Raw genomic sequence first — 15,631 nt, 5'->3', positions numbered from 1 at the left:
TGCACTTGGAACTGGAAGCGTTTCGAAGCAGCAGCACTGCATGAGCCCAGGGTCAGCTGGGAAGTCCCTGGCTGATCCTGGGCTCCGTGCGACGCTGCCCCTTTGAAACGCCACAGCATTTACTTATCGGATAGTTGACTAGCCTTTAACATCTCTAGTATCACAATCATCATTTCTGATCCAAGGCAGCGTCTTGACGATACAGCCTTCCAGCTATGCCACAACCTGTGTTCCCCTTTGTAGGGACAGTATCTCAATCCAGCCACTTCCTCCATGCCATGTGTGTGTGTATATGTGTATATAAAAACTCTGGTTTGTGGCCCAGTGAACCTGTAGATGGCTGCCATTTGCAACATTCCCTCCAACTGCTCTGTAGATTTCCATTGGCCCCACTACCCTCTTTATCCTTGTCTCAGGACCTCAGCCTGCAGATCCCTGCAGCCCACCAGGACCTGCCTTTAGCAGCTTGGGTCTCTGCCTGCAGCACTTCTATGTCCAGGTCTCTATTAACCCTATAGAGCTCAGTGTAGAGCAGACACCACATCACACTCCCAGAATATAAAATTGAGATGAGCCCCTATTTTTCTCCCCATACACAGGAAAGTCTTAACATACCAAAAATGTGCTTATAAAGTTTTTCAGAAGGACATGAAATTTAGCTCACTGCAAGAACCAAACATATCAGTTTCATAAAGACTTGAAGTAATTTGTATTTAATTACTGTAATTACTTTTTTAAAAATTCCAGTTTGTGTTCATTGCTTGTGGGATGTGTAAGAATATGCTTCTATTCACCACCTATTGCACCAAGAAAACATTTCTTAGTCTCAGCTTTTTAAATGTTGACTTTGTAAGATGTTTCATTATTCAAGTGTACACATTTTTAGCATTTAAAAATCAAAAGGAAAGCTGCAAGAGGTCCTAGTAGTGTGTGGCAAAAAGAGGCCAGGGTTTCAAAGTATATGTAACTCACTGCAGTGCAAAATTAACATGCTGCTTTGTTTTATTTTGTACTTGCAGCAACCTAGAGAGATCAGTCATGGATCCCATTGTGTTGTGGTAGGGGCTATCCACACAGTAAGGAGATGACAGTTTCATTGTTTTTATCTTCTCATAAAGCACCACACAATACTGAAACCAGCCAGGAACAACAAGCAGCCATGAGCCTACCTAATAAGCTGTATAGTTTGAATGCTTATTTTGAGGTTTGACCTGTCACTCAAATTTTGTAATTCTATTTTCTCCATTATCAAATACAATCAGATTTGTATGACTGAATGCACACAGCACATTGTAATAATGTTTATGCAAAGTATGCCTTGTGAAGTGTCCTTTAAAAACTAATAGACTGATCATCAATATTCTTGTGTCATATACATAGTAAGACTTATGAACAGAATTACAGTTTATCACTAGAGGTGGGACCTCCCTGGTCCAGCACCCTCATGACCTGAGTGGTCCCAAAGCATGGAGTGTGCCGGACCAGGGGAGGTCAAGGCTCCCCTCGCAGCTGTCGGCCCTGCTCCACACTACACTGGCCCAGATATGGCTGCTCTCCCTGGGCACTGGCTCCACTACTTCCGGCCTGAGCAAGGCTGAACTCTACACCACTAGCCCAACCCCTGAACTTGGTCAGCCAGAGCTCTCTGGTCCAGCAATATCCGTGGTCTTGCTGGACAATGGGTGTGGCCAGATCACAGTGTCCTGGTTCCACCTGTACAATGTATCTTTCAAAGATTAAAGGACAAGCTTGATGCCTCAAGCCAGGTGTCATCAAAAGCGAGTGGCAATTCTTCAGCAATGAAGGAGAATAAGAACACATTGGTCTGCATTCTCTTTGGCCACATTTATGCTGTGCTGATGTGGCTGTGCCACTGTAATGCTTTAATGATGGGTTGGGGGCATATCTGAGATTGCTGAGAGTCCAATATCTGTGGCTGGAGCAAGACTCCTCTCTGCATATCAACATGCTAGTGCTTCAAGTCATTTACAATGCATGTAGGTCTATGTTAGAGCTTAATTGTTCACACATTTACTGACAATATCACTGCAAAGCATCAAGCAATGGGGACCGCACTCCAGGATGTTCTTCCAAGAGGCCATCAGATAGTGAAAAATTCCTATTGAAATGGTTGGCAGTGTGATTCTGAACCCCACGCCAGTGGTTGATTATAGGAAACGATACTCTCCTCAGTGCAAAACTTTCACTGAGTCATAAATGATCTCTAAAGACAAGCATTCTCTGCCCTATCTATCTCCACAACCTGGGGGAATTTTGATGATAGACCTCTTTACTACCCGGAACAACAGGAAAAGTCACCTATTCTACTCTTCATGGGGCTTCAGTCCGAGCTCCCTGTCTGATGCCTTCCATCTCAGCTAGCAAGCATCACGCCTCTTCTACACATTTCCCCTAATCATCCCATGGGCAAGGGTGGAGTTTCGGGGGGCGTGGGGGGGGGGCATGACCATGTACACTGGAATGCAGCTTGCTTTTCATCCCTTTCCCTGGACTATCGGAGTGAGAGGAAAGTACTTGTATTCTATGCATGCCTCTCACTCCTGACTGGTGAGCTTTCTTCATATTGCTGTCTTTCCAGGGGCACAACTAAAAGGATATATAGTCAAAGCAAATTCATGTTACAAAATACTAAATGCAGACAAGATGGCTAAACTAGAATTTCAACAGACCAGGAGTTGATGTTATTTGCCAAACTTCTACCTTTAGTAACTATTACTTAGTTATAGAATAGTACCCCTATAATGATTACACTTTAAAATGTTTCTCCAGCTTTCTGATGCAGTACAAAACCTGCAAATGCAAATACCATCTTGTGCCTATTTCCTAATCCTCCTCCTAAGGAAAGAAGAAATTATTGGGGAAATAGAGTCATGTTTCTACCTTTTATGCTATTTTTACTAATCTTCTCAAGCTTAAAAAGAAGAAGGACTAACACAGAACATCCAATTTTTACTAAAAGTCAGTGTTAGCATTTCTTTCCTAGCAGTGTATGGAACTCCAGTAGCTATTTTAATTAGAATTCAAATTCCAAACTGCTCACACTTGGAAATGAAAATAGCATGGGGTGCAATTTACTGTGTTCATAGCTGTGCTGTGACTCTGCAATAAAAAATACAAAGCTTCCTTGCCAAGATGTTGTCAGAGACTAATACTGAACACATCTTTCCTTAGGTTTCAATCTACCAAAGCAGGCAAGCCTGTGTGTAATTTTAAGCAGATTAGTAGTCCCATTGCTTAAAGTTATGCATGTGGTTAAGTTAGAGCAAAATATGGCTCGCAGGGTGGATCCGACCTGAAAAGCCACTGTTTTTTTTTTCCTGGTAAAATGTCCAGTATTTTCTGTTTTTCTTGGATGGAATGCCTCTTGGGACTTTCCCTCTCTGCTGCCTCCGGCGGCAGGAGTGGTGAGCATGGGGATTTAAAGGTGCATTGCCTCTTTCTTTTGTGTCTTTTTTTTTTTCCTTCAACCAATTTTTTTCCCACCATGTTCGGTATTTTTTTTTTAAAAGTATCTGGTAACCCTAGCCAGGCTTTCTGCCTGCCCTGCCACCTCTCAGTGCCCAGAGTAGCTCTCTGAATGCTGTGAGCCCAAGAGGAGGGGGAAGAGGATTCACATGCTGCCCCTGCCCTCAGCTCCTTTTTGTGCAAATGCCTCTTGCGCAAAAGCGGCTGCTAATTAATTACACAAATGAAGCGTGTCAATATTCCACTCCATGCTTCATTTGCATACGTTTTTGCAGAAGAAGGCTACAGTGTAGACGTAGCCCATGTCCAAGCTTCCTTCTGTACTAATATCCATCCCAGACCCCACACCTCCTCCATTAATATCATAGAAGAGTGTATCTCTTGACCACTTACCAAATTCTTGGAGTGACCTCCATCAAAAATGATTGCTCACCCTGGGATAAGTGCTTTATTGAGGGGCCTTAGGAATTATGCTAGTAATTTCCAAGTCTTTTTCAATGGGGAAAAGCAGTGTAATAGTTTAACTTAGTACTTAACCTTGGCTAATATCAAATCCCTGTAGCCACAAGGTTAGAGGAGTTTGGTAAAGAACAACAGTCTTACCACAATGCTGTTGATCTATAGATCAGAACCCACCCAATGGCATCTGGAAAATTCCCTAATATAAACAACGGCTGAACAGTTCATCTGTTTGATAACCACTTGATCTAACAAGAGACAGCTGTAGCTGAGCCTTCTCTGTCATAGCTGCAGTCATCAACAAAATAGGCCACTGTTTGGCTTGCTGGAGCAGATTCTGTCCTGATTCCCAACAGCAAAGAATATTCCTAACTCATCACCTTCCACTGTTCTAGGCTGATGGCAGTGTCAGCTCACGTGTCCATGGCCATTTGAAAAGCACAGCCTTTAAAATAGCTTAGCAGCCATACTGCATGCTACAGAATCAAAGCTGCACTTAAGCATATGACAACAACATGAGATCAACCAGCAGTTCACACACAGCTTGAGTGGTATGGGGGCCTCTGAGTATTACTGTAGAGCCTGGGTTACTGGGGAGTCAGAGTGGAGCTGGTCGAGAGAGAGAGAGAGTGTGTGTGAGTGAGTGAGTGAGTGTGTGTGTGTGTACATGCTTGAGAAATCCTGCCTCCCAGAACATAATCCTGATTCCCATTGCATAACCAAAGCCAGAGGGAAAGAGTAACTACAATTCTGCACTGACTGACCACACGCCCTAGTAACAGCTGGGGAAAAAAAGAGTTCTATCTGCTTTTAACAATTAAGCTTTGTCTTCAGTGCAAAAACAGTGTGTTTTTACTCCAAGGTATCTATTTTGATGTCAACGCCTAATGGAGACAAGGCACTGTAGAGGGTTCACCTTGATGTAGCTCATCACAACCTAAGGTGGGGGAATTACGTTTGATCTCTCCTAGCTACAAATTGAGGAAAGTATTGCTGTCCCTTGTCTGCAGTAGGATTTTAAATGGAGATAGCTATATCAATGTAAAAACACACCTTGTCATGCGGTGAAGACATAGCCTAAAGCTGAAATAACTCCGCACAGAAAGAGAACTTGCTCAATCCCATGCAACAATTGTCTCCACATTAAACACAAAGACATACATTTCCTTGAAGCAAAATGCAGGACAATGTAGCACTTTAAAGACTAACAAGATGGTTTATTAGATGATGAGCTTTTGTGGGCCAGACCCACTTCCTCAGATCAAATAGTGGAAGAAAATAGTCACAACCATATATACCAAAGGATACAATAAAAAATACAAAAAAAAAATACATTTCCTTCCAGCTGAGAGCCAGGCACATAGAAAATTTCATCACCTCAAGTGTTGTTGCTAATAACATTAGCTGCGTTTTGAAGGATTTACTCATGGAGAAGGCTGGAGACACGGATAACAATGTGCAAGGATGTGTTTTGCTGTGAAATGAGAGCCACACAGTAACTCTCAGAATGCAACAATTGAGCAGTTCAAAAGAAACAGCTGAATCACTTCAGAGTCTCCATGGAAAATCTGCATGAATCTGTACTATTGTCCCTGTTGTTCATGGTCAATTCTCTTTTTGCCTTCATTATGACAAATACTCAAAGCAATTTGGCTTTTATATGAAACCCAAGAATATATTTTTGTGCTTGTTAAAATAATGAACAAATCAAAGTTTAAAAGATTTTGGGTTTTAACTTTGATTTATGCAAAGGCACTCATTCCAAAGGAATAGAATATCAAATTCAGATCACGGGTAAATTGTCATCAAGGGAAGACCCTTGAAGGAGAATTTCTACTTTTCTGTTGAATACAAAGCCATCCAGCTGCATCCATGTAGATAACTGGAACCATGTTAGAGTGGAACAATGGGTGGAATTTTCAAACGTGCCAAATTAATTTAAGGCACAGCTCCCATTGCAAGTCAAATGCATGGTAGTTACTTCAATGCTTGTGAAAATCCCATCATTAGTACCAGTACTGTAATGGTATGCCATTTAACAGTTGCACCATAAGGGTACATCTATACTGCAACACCATTTCGAAATAACCGCCTCTATTCAGAAATCACTTAGTCCGTGTCTACAAAGCAGGCAGTTATTTCGAAATAGTGTCAAAATACTGTCAAGCTGGAGGATTTCTTACTCTGACTCCTGTAGCCCTGATTGTAAAAGGAATAAGGAAAGTCGGAGGAAGAGTGTTCTATTTTGAAATAAGTGCTATGTAGATGCTCCCTATTTTTAAATAAGCTTCACAATTTGTGTAGCTTATTTCAAGGTAAATCCTGCAGTGTAGACACACCTAAGAGTAGTAGCCAGCTATCTTGGGTTCTTTTTCTGGCTCTTCTCTCAAATCTGTTGTCCCTTTGTATATTACATATATAAAGTTACTCAGGTTTCAAAATTTTAGCTACAATTTGTGCTTCTTGCTATAAACAATACATACATACCGGTACATCATATTATAACCTTTTTTGTTTGTTTGTTTACTTTATTCTTATATAGTCTAATACAGAAATTTTACAGAAAGGGGGCTGGGGGCACACACCCCTCCCCATCGAGAACTGCCCCAGTCCAAGTATCCAACCTCCCAGGCACTGTTTGGGGGGCGGGGGAAGGGGGATTGAAGCTTCCCCCTCCCCCCCCCCCACACACACACACATCGATTCATACAGGACATTGCTTGTTATTCCTCTGTTGAGTGTCAATGAATGAAAGGAAAGTGCACAGTTTGCTGCATTTCTCTCCCTCTGGCTGGGGAAGGGAGGGGAGGGGGAGACAATCTATGCACTTTCCTCTCATTCCCTGACAGACAGGAAGAGGGATAGCAAGCATTTTCAGTCCCCATGCCCTCCCCGCACACAACCCTACACACAAACCCGTCCTGAGCCTCCCACACTGCCAGCCCCCTGCCTTGACTCCTGCACCTCTCCTCCTGCCCACTCCCTACCCTGAGCCCCTCTTCACTTCAACCCTGACTCCTGCCCCCTAGCCTGAGCCCCCCACATCCCCAAGTCTTTGCCCTGACTCCTGCACTGCCCATATCTCCCACCCCTTGTCCTGAGAGCCCCCACACTCTGACACTCCCCAACCTCCTGTCTTGAGCTCCCCTTATTCCACCCCACACATTTCGTACAGGTTCTGTTGTAACACAAAGCCCCCCCATCTCCTGCCCTGAGGCACCCCCAGAGAAGGGTTGTGAGAGGACTGTACAGGTTGAACCTCTGAAAACCAGTAGTCCCTGGTCTGGCAACATCCATGATCCGACAGGACTATGAATGCTCTTGGACCAGCAAGCCCGGGAATCTAATGGTAGGAAGGCCAGCAGCCCGGCCAAATGCAGTGGGGTGGGAGACCCACAAAAGTGCTGAGGTGGAGCTAGAGATCCCCAGCAGCTCACGAAAGTGTGGGGTCAGAGAATCTTGGACACGCAGCAGCATGGGGTCAGGGGCCGGAGAAGCCTGGCCTCCTGCAGCAATGCAGGGATGAAGAATTCCAGAAGCCCATGGCAGTGCGGGGCCAGGGAACCATATGTAAGCGGGGGAATGGTCCCGCTATTGTGGGGAACTTTCCTGGCTTCTATACCACCCCGGTGAAATGAACCAGCGAAAGGATCTGAGTCCCCGCTCCCACTTCCTTTATCCCATGGCCTCCCTGATCCTGAGGGCTCTCCCTCCACTCTCCTGAGTAGCAGAGCCCTTGAAACCCCAACAAGGCTGGGCCCAGGTTTCCTGGGGCTTAATCCCCGACCTTGTAGTCACTAGGGGCAGGAGTTAGGGTGTCCCCACTCCAAGGTGCTCTCTTTACACTGCAGGCCTTCTTGGCCCAGTGATCACTTCATAAGGTTCAAAGCAAATACAATTTATTAAACATCAACTGATTAAAGAGAATAGAATAAGAAAAAAATGAGAATGGTTAAATGAGAACACACAGCCCTGCTCTGTAGCACAGGGACATCAAAACAGCAGTCTGCAGAGTGTAAGGACAGTCCACAGTCTCTTCCTTAGAGGCCCCTTAGAGGCCTTGGATGTGCTGCGGGGGGCGGGGGCTGCAGGCTGGACACGCTTGCTCTGGCAGTGACCACACAGCCTCAAGCTCTAAGTGGCCAGACCCCTCTCCCAGTCCAGAGCCTCTCCCCACACTTTGCAGTTCCCAGCTGCTCACCACATCCAGCTGCAGGGTGCTGCTTGGCCAGTCTCTAGCTTCTTGTGTTGCTTCTCTGTTCCTTTTGGCTCTCTGAGCACTGCCAGTCTGCTGCTCAACACAGGGTCTGCGCTCCTTGAGCTGTGTGTGTCAGGCTCAGCTGCTGCAAAAACTGCCCCTCAGCACACAGCTTGCACTCCTTGGGCTGTGTCTCAGCTCTCTGTTTGCTCAGAGAGAGCCAGAACAATCCCAGCTCACAGGGAGGACGGGGCCTGGCCTCTCCCCTTCCTCACTGGCCTGTCCAACCTGTCAATCAGGCTGAGCTGGAGTGTTGGCTGCTTTCCGTTGTCTCTGGGGTCTGTCAGTCTCACGAACCCTTCCCCTTCTGAAACTGGGAGCTGGCAAAACAAAAAACTCCCACAGAGTTTTAGTAAGGGGTAACAGTCCCCTTACACATAGCAGTGCAGGGCCAGGGGCTCCTGCAGTCCCCAGATGCTCCTGGCAACCCAGGGCCAGGAGACCAGCAGCAGCAGGGTGGACAGCACAGTTGGGGATGGGTAGAGGGCTGGGTGGTTCAGGCCAATGACAGGGGACACCTCCCCTGGTCTAGCAAATTCAGGATTGGTCAGGTCCTGACATTGCTGGACCAAAGAGGTCCAACCTGTACCTGTAAGAGATATAAGTTACTCTCATTCTGGACTGAATCAAGAAGAGCCAGAAAAATAGGATGAACCTGTTAATAGGGTTGCTTCTCAATAAACCTTACAGAAAAGAGATTAAATGGAGAAATTTGGAGTAGTGCCCAGTTCTAGCACAGCTAAATCAATGCTTAAAGGTCTGACAAATAAAAGAATATGGGATTGCAAACCACACATTGACTATAGCCCCTTTTTTTGTTAAAGCATAACAAATGGTAAGAGTTTATAGGGATGAAGAAAAACAACACACTTGATGGAATTCCCATTTAAAAAAAATTACTAAAATAAACTTCATAAAAATAACACAATATCAGTCCATACATCCTCCAGATTTCACATGTGTTCTCTAAGCAGTGTTATTAACGTCTTTCATTAAGGTTGCTACACACCTCCCATTATAATACCTTTTTCTGTTGCTTGTCATTTTGCCATCTTTTCTATGTTGACGATCTGCCACTAATTATTATTATTGGAAAAAAGATCAGCAAAAACAGCTGTTTCCAGGAACAAGGCCAGGGGAAAAAAATCATTGTTTTGCCCATATTAAAAACAATTCAAGTGACCTTTTCTTTGAAAAACTCCAGAGGCTCGGGCCTTTAGAGCAGGAACTTGAAACTTGGAAGGGGAGTGACCTTTGTGTCAGGCGTGTACCTTTGGCCATTTCTGTGAAAATCCATTCAAATTTTGGCCTAGTTATAAGCCTGAAAAATCCTACGTCATGCATGCTCAGCAGAGATGTCTATGGTTTTGGCAGCTAAATTATCTGAAGATTGGGCCTGAACTGAGAATGTTCCAGCACAGGGCTAAGCAAAACTTTATAATTGCAGATCTGGGCTGCTGCAAGCCAGCTACAGGAACTGCAAGCAGAAAGCCTGTCCCATCGGTGCTCTTAACAACTCCCTTTCAGAGCCCAGATACTGTGGAGGAGAAAGTTGTCCCTTCTGTTTTCAAATCAGACAAGAGCTGGCTCTGCAGGGGATCACATTGAGGCAAAGGGGCCAGAGCAGCAGTTCTCAGTCATGGCCCAATCTGCACACAGCTGTTGCCCACGTGACATGCTCCTCAGAGCCATACAGCCACATTCCCCAGAGAGCTGAATATCCAAACCACCAGGCTAGATCCACAAGGGGACTAACGCACATTGCCACTTAACGGAATCCTGTGCTAGAGTGAGTTAGAATGGGATTCTGAGATGCCAGCACGCAGAGCAGGGAGCCAATTAGCCAGTAGGAAATGAAGAGGAAAGGAAAGGACCGAAACCCAAGAGAAATTAGTTGCCTCCCTGTAGTCAGAATTCACAGCTATGAACCATCCCTTGGAATTTGGGTCCTACCCAGAAAGGTGAGGGTTAGGATTAGGGAGTATGAGGGGGAAATCAAGTGTTGTTCCTGGTCCTGCTTATAAGGCAGGTGGCTCTCCAGGAAAGTATCTGGGATCAACAATCAGGTAGGCTGAATTGTGTTTCTGTTCTGGGGAGCAGCCTGCTTTGTTTCTTTCTGATTTGGAAGATGGTATTGATCAGAATTCCAAGACACAGAGTTATGCTGCAGCCTTCTAGCAAGAATACTTACGTTTTAAATCTAACTTCTTTTTATGCATGTCATGAATATAGCAAATAGGATTGCATCATGACACACAATGGAATTCCTAGGTTTTGTTTTAAACTTAGTACACTCTAAACACACACACAGCCCTGCACCATGGGCTGCTCCAGCCAGGCTGGTCCAAACCCTTTGCATTGCAGGCAAAGGCCCTTTGCACTGCTCCGGCCAGTCCCACAATGCCATGGGTGAGGGTTGCTTGGCCTGCACCAGGCCCTCAGCACTGTGCCATGGGCAAGGCCCGCTCAGGCTGGGCTTGCCACACTGTGCTCTGGAGGAGAGCTTGTCCGGCTGGGCTGGCCCCACCACATGGCACCACAGTTGGGGGGCTGCTCCAGCTCAGCAGGGCTGCTGGTTAATGGGTTACCCCTTACATCTCTAATCCACACACAAATAAATAGTATTAAGATTACATAATCAAGCACTCAAAAATGTAGGAAATGTCAGAATGAAGATTGCCTGTGCAACCTTTATTCAACCTCTCTGTGTATACACAATACAATATTTAATGATATGATCATATTTAGGTTTTTTCCCTCCCACTTGCATTATTCAAAGCACGGGATGGTCCCATTCTGGAGATGAATCAGGGTCGAATAGTCAAAGAAATGGTTGTTTGTAGGATGCCAGCCTCATTTGCTGAAGAAGCTAGAAGGTCTGTAGTGAATGAGATAGGGAATTGAGGGAAGAGAAAGAACAGTCTCTTGGTTAAGGCAGTTGAAGGCTATGCTGGAGATCTGGAATCTATCCTTGCCTCTATCATGGAGTTCCGGTGTGATGCTGGGCAAGCCACTTACACCAGATTTTCCACAGGTGATGACTAATTTTGGGTTCCTCAGTTTCTGAAACCTAGGGTCCAATCTGCAGGAGTGCTGAGAACACACAGCAGCACTAGAAGTCAGTGGGAGCTGTGCTCTAAACTTTTCAAGTGGTATATTGTGAGAAAATTAGTATTTATGTTTTCAGAGAAGGATTTTACCATCATGCAGTAGATAAGGCCTATGCATCAATAACTGTGCTTTGACCATTTCAAGTGGTATATAATGCTAGGTTCTCTGAAAAAAACAGGGCTAGGACAGCTCAAACTGGACACCCAGTTTGTGGATAGATTTTCAACTTGAAACTCTCTGCCTCAGGTCCCTATCTATAAAATGGAGATAACACAGTCTCATCTCACACATCCGCTGATCTGTGGTTTGAATTCTCTTTCCCTTCTTTCTTCAGCTCCAGACACAATGAAGATTTAACTCAGCCACACACCTTTACACCAGATTTGGATTCCAGCAAAATATTTTGCAGACAACAAAGTTGACACTACTCCTATCCTGAGTTGCCTTCTTTGAATCCAAACTCTTCTCTTCCTATGAGAGACTGTGGACTAGTAATACCAAAATGGGAAATCCTGTCTTAAATATTAGCAAAAGAGAAAGAAAACCAACATTTTCAAGGCACTTACGGAATACCTGCAATTTCCAATTTAATTTCTGAAAGCTGTCATAGGGGTGGGCCAGAGGAGGGCAGCATAACAGCTCTGTTGCATTATTTTCTTCCCCTGCCCTTGCTGACATTATAGTGAAACAATGGCTGTGTGCTGTGCCAGAGAGAGAGTTGAAATTGAAAGAGACAGATCTCAAGCATCAGGAAATGAAAGCATAATTGAAAAGACATTCCTGAATGTGGAGCATTCATATACATTTAGGACCTGATTCTCCTCTGACTTACCCAAGTTTTATAGCAGTGAAGAAACTCCTGATGTTCATACTATAAAGCAGTTGGAAAATTTAACTTCCAAACCTTTTAAACATGTTACTATGTTCATTGAGGCTTCAGGAAAGCATATCTATTGTGAGCAAACCTGCAGCCAGATCAAGACTTTGGCTTTGTCTACACTTCTCTAAATTTGCAGCACAGCCATGGCAGCCCTATCACAGCAGCACTTTCACACAGCATTGTGGTCAAGAGCTCTCCCAGCGCTGGAGGTGAAGTACATGCATGAGGTCAATAGCTGATAGTCCTGGGAGCCTGTTTACACTGGTGCTTTAGGGTAAGTCTATACATCAGCGTCATTTTGGCGTAAATGACATTATTCCGGAATAACATAGTGCACGTCTACCCTATAAAGCCTTTATCTTGAAATAATGTTGAGCTGGAGGACTTCTTACTCCAACTCATGGTAACCCTCATTTCACAAGGAGTCAGGGAAGTCAAAGGAAGAGTGCTCTTCCTTCAACTTCCTGCTGTGTAGACAGTGCTTAAAGCTGAGTTAAGCTATTTCAACTTCAGCTACACAATTGACATAGCTGAAGTTGTGTAGCTGAAGTCGACTTTAGCCCTGCTTTGTAGACATACCATTAAAATGCTGCAACTTTGGTTGGAGGTGGGGGGGTGTTCACACTTCTGAGTTAGAAAGTTACAGTGACAGTGTGGACAAGCCGTTATTTAATGTTCTTTAAGAATAAAGCACTTGATACTGTGTGAAATGAATGCGAGTCTAGCCTAGTTTTAGTTCACACAGCAGTTTGATTCTTTTCTGAGACCTCTCTAGTGGCACAGTCTTGAGAGATGCAAAATGCTACAGCCTCCAGTGAAGTCAATGGAAGTTGTGGGTGCTCAGCAGCACCAAATACATAGCTGAATAATCACAAATAATGTGAGTAAGTCACTCTGTATTTTCTGTCACTAACAGGACCCTAGAATCCTTCTTGGGTGTCTCTGACTGTGTCCAGGGTTGTCAATGCTGCTAATTTAATTCAGCCTCAAGACACAATGGATGTTTCCTGATTAAGTTCAAAGTTCCTATTTCTTCTTGATCACCTGGGCATTTGTGGGGGCTTTCAGATTTACACACCCCATCCCCTACTCACACCAAACAACTGTGCAGAGATTCAGACAAGATTAATAGTTTCTAAAGGAACAGCAAAAAGAAAGGAATCTTGCATGACTTAGTTTGTGATGCAGACAAAGGGTGCAATTTAATTTGGTTACCATATTTGAACTTTCAAAAAAGAGGACACACTTGAGAGGGAGTGTATCTGTATCAGTATCTACCAACTCACGTTGTATTAATGTCTTATATACTATAACAGGAATGCTAACAGGAAGCAAGACTTTACAGTAAACATTGTTTAATCATGAGAGACAGGGTGAAATAGAAGCATACAAAACTTATAAGCAAGCCATTATACATGAAATTATGTATCATACTTATTCTTATGACCAATACTAAAATATTCAATTTTGGCTACACAGACCCTGGATCAGGACCCCCTAGCACATATACCTGCATTCATGCAGAAACCTGCATGAAGTCCTAGATGTGTGATTCCCAAGGAAAGATCAAAGCCTTAATTTTCAGGAACACTAAGGCTACGTCTAGACTGCAAGCCTCTTTCAAAAGAGGCTTTTTTGAAAGATACTTTCGAAAAAGCCTCTTTCAAAAAAAGAGCATCTAGACTGCAAGCAGTACTTTCGAAAAAGCAAGCCGCTTTTTCGAAAGAGAGCACCCAGACAGTCTGGATGCTCTCTTTCGAAAAAGCAGTTTGCATTCAAGAACACCTTTTTTCGAAAGAGCACTTTCGAAAAAAAGGCGTTCTTCCTCGTGAAATGAGGAGTACCGCCGTCGAAAGAAAAGCCACGTTCTTTCGATTTAATTTTGAAAGAACGCAGCTGCAGTCTAGATGCAGGTGAAGTGTTCCGTGCCAAATGTGCTATGGAGTGTGCAGTATACAATATTAAAGACAGTAGTGCCATGAGGACTACATAAGGGAAAGAAACAGGATGGGAAACACCTGGAAATCTAGATGAGAGGACAGATAATTTAGGGAAGATTGTAGACATGGGCTTAACAAGTGCACCTCCACAATTGAAGCAGGGTTACACTCTGGATCTGAATCCATATTTCTTGTGCATTCAAAATGCTGCTGAAGTCATGGAAGTTTTGACTCTGCAAGGAATGCAGACTGAGGCCAATGGCTCTGAAACCCCTCCAGTTTACACAACACATTTATTCCATAGTAAATAGGTTTAAATAATAACCACCCTGTTGGAAGAATGACCACTCAGGCTCACTTCATCTCTCATCCCTGTATTTTTATTAGCAGAGATCTAGCAGATAGTTTGACTCCAGATACACTACTGTGCATTTACTGCACCAGGTCTCCTTCTCTAATGGAAACCTGCAGAAAAATATCAGACTCTCTCCCAAGTTCTTTTTAGGCAAAGAAAAAACAAAATAAGAAATCTGTGCACTTCCCTATTCAGAAAACATAAATATTATGTAAACTTAAAAAACAACAAATGGTCTGGTAGCACTTTATAGACTAACAAAACATGTACATGGTATCATGAGCTTTCATGAGCACAGCCCACTTCTGAAGCCCGGTCATCTCTGGCTGTGCCCACGAAAGCTCATAACCCCACCTACATGTTTTGTTAGTCTATAAAGTGCTACCAGACCATTTGTTGTTTTTTAAGTTTATCCTGTACAGACTAACTCGGCTACCCTCTGAAGCTTATAAATACTATGTTCAGGGGAGCTGACAGCCTCACCATGTCCCTGGGCAAGGTGGGGTAGAGGTGGCTCCATGCTGCCAGAAGGAGTGGGGCTTCAGGTGGAAGGGGCAGGGCTAGTGGAGTCAGCCCTCAGTGCCACCTGGACCACCCCTCCTCCCAGCCCTGAATGCCGGCCGCAGTGTATCACCTAGGGCTCTGGAGCATGGCATGCAGTCCTCTGGCAATGATTTAAAGGTAGTGTCCGGAGCCCTGGGCCCCTTTGAATTGCTGGGTCCCAGAGATGTTACCCCTTTATTACCCCCATCGGCAGGCCTGATTATGTCAATTGAAAATGAAGTCCTGAGGGATGGACACAAGTTCTTCTTGTTTAAACAGCCCTTAAGAGACCTGCGTGGTTAAATGGAGCATCTGAAATCTAAAAAAGGTGGCTGGCTATTTCTGTGCCTTTAAGCAATATTTTATTAGTGTGCCGTGTGCCATTTGGTGAATAGACAAAATATCAATTGGCCTTAGTAATCCCCATAGAACTCCTGATCTTCATACAGCCTCATAATCAATGAGAAGTGCACATTCTGACAACCCTGCCAATGCTGAGTAGCATCTTACACCATGGGTACTACCACTGATTCCAATGAGACCTCAGTGGAATCAGGTGTTATTCAGTGGAAAAGGTATCACTGGCCCTTATTAGCTCC

The sequence above is a fragment of the Pelodiscus sinensis genome, chromosome 1, assembly GCF_052426305.1.
Source record: "Pelodiscus sinensis isolate ZL-2025 chromosome 1, ASM5242630v1, whole genome shotgun sequence".
In the NCBI taxonomy this organism is placed as follows: Eukaryota; Metazoa; Chordata; order Testudines; family Trionychidae; genus Pelodiscus; species Pelodiscus sinensis.
This window is presented reverse-complemented; position numbering follows the sequence as displayed.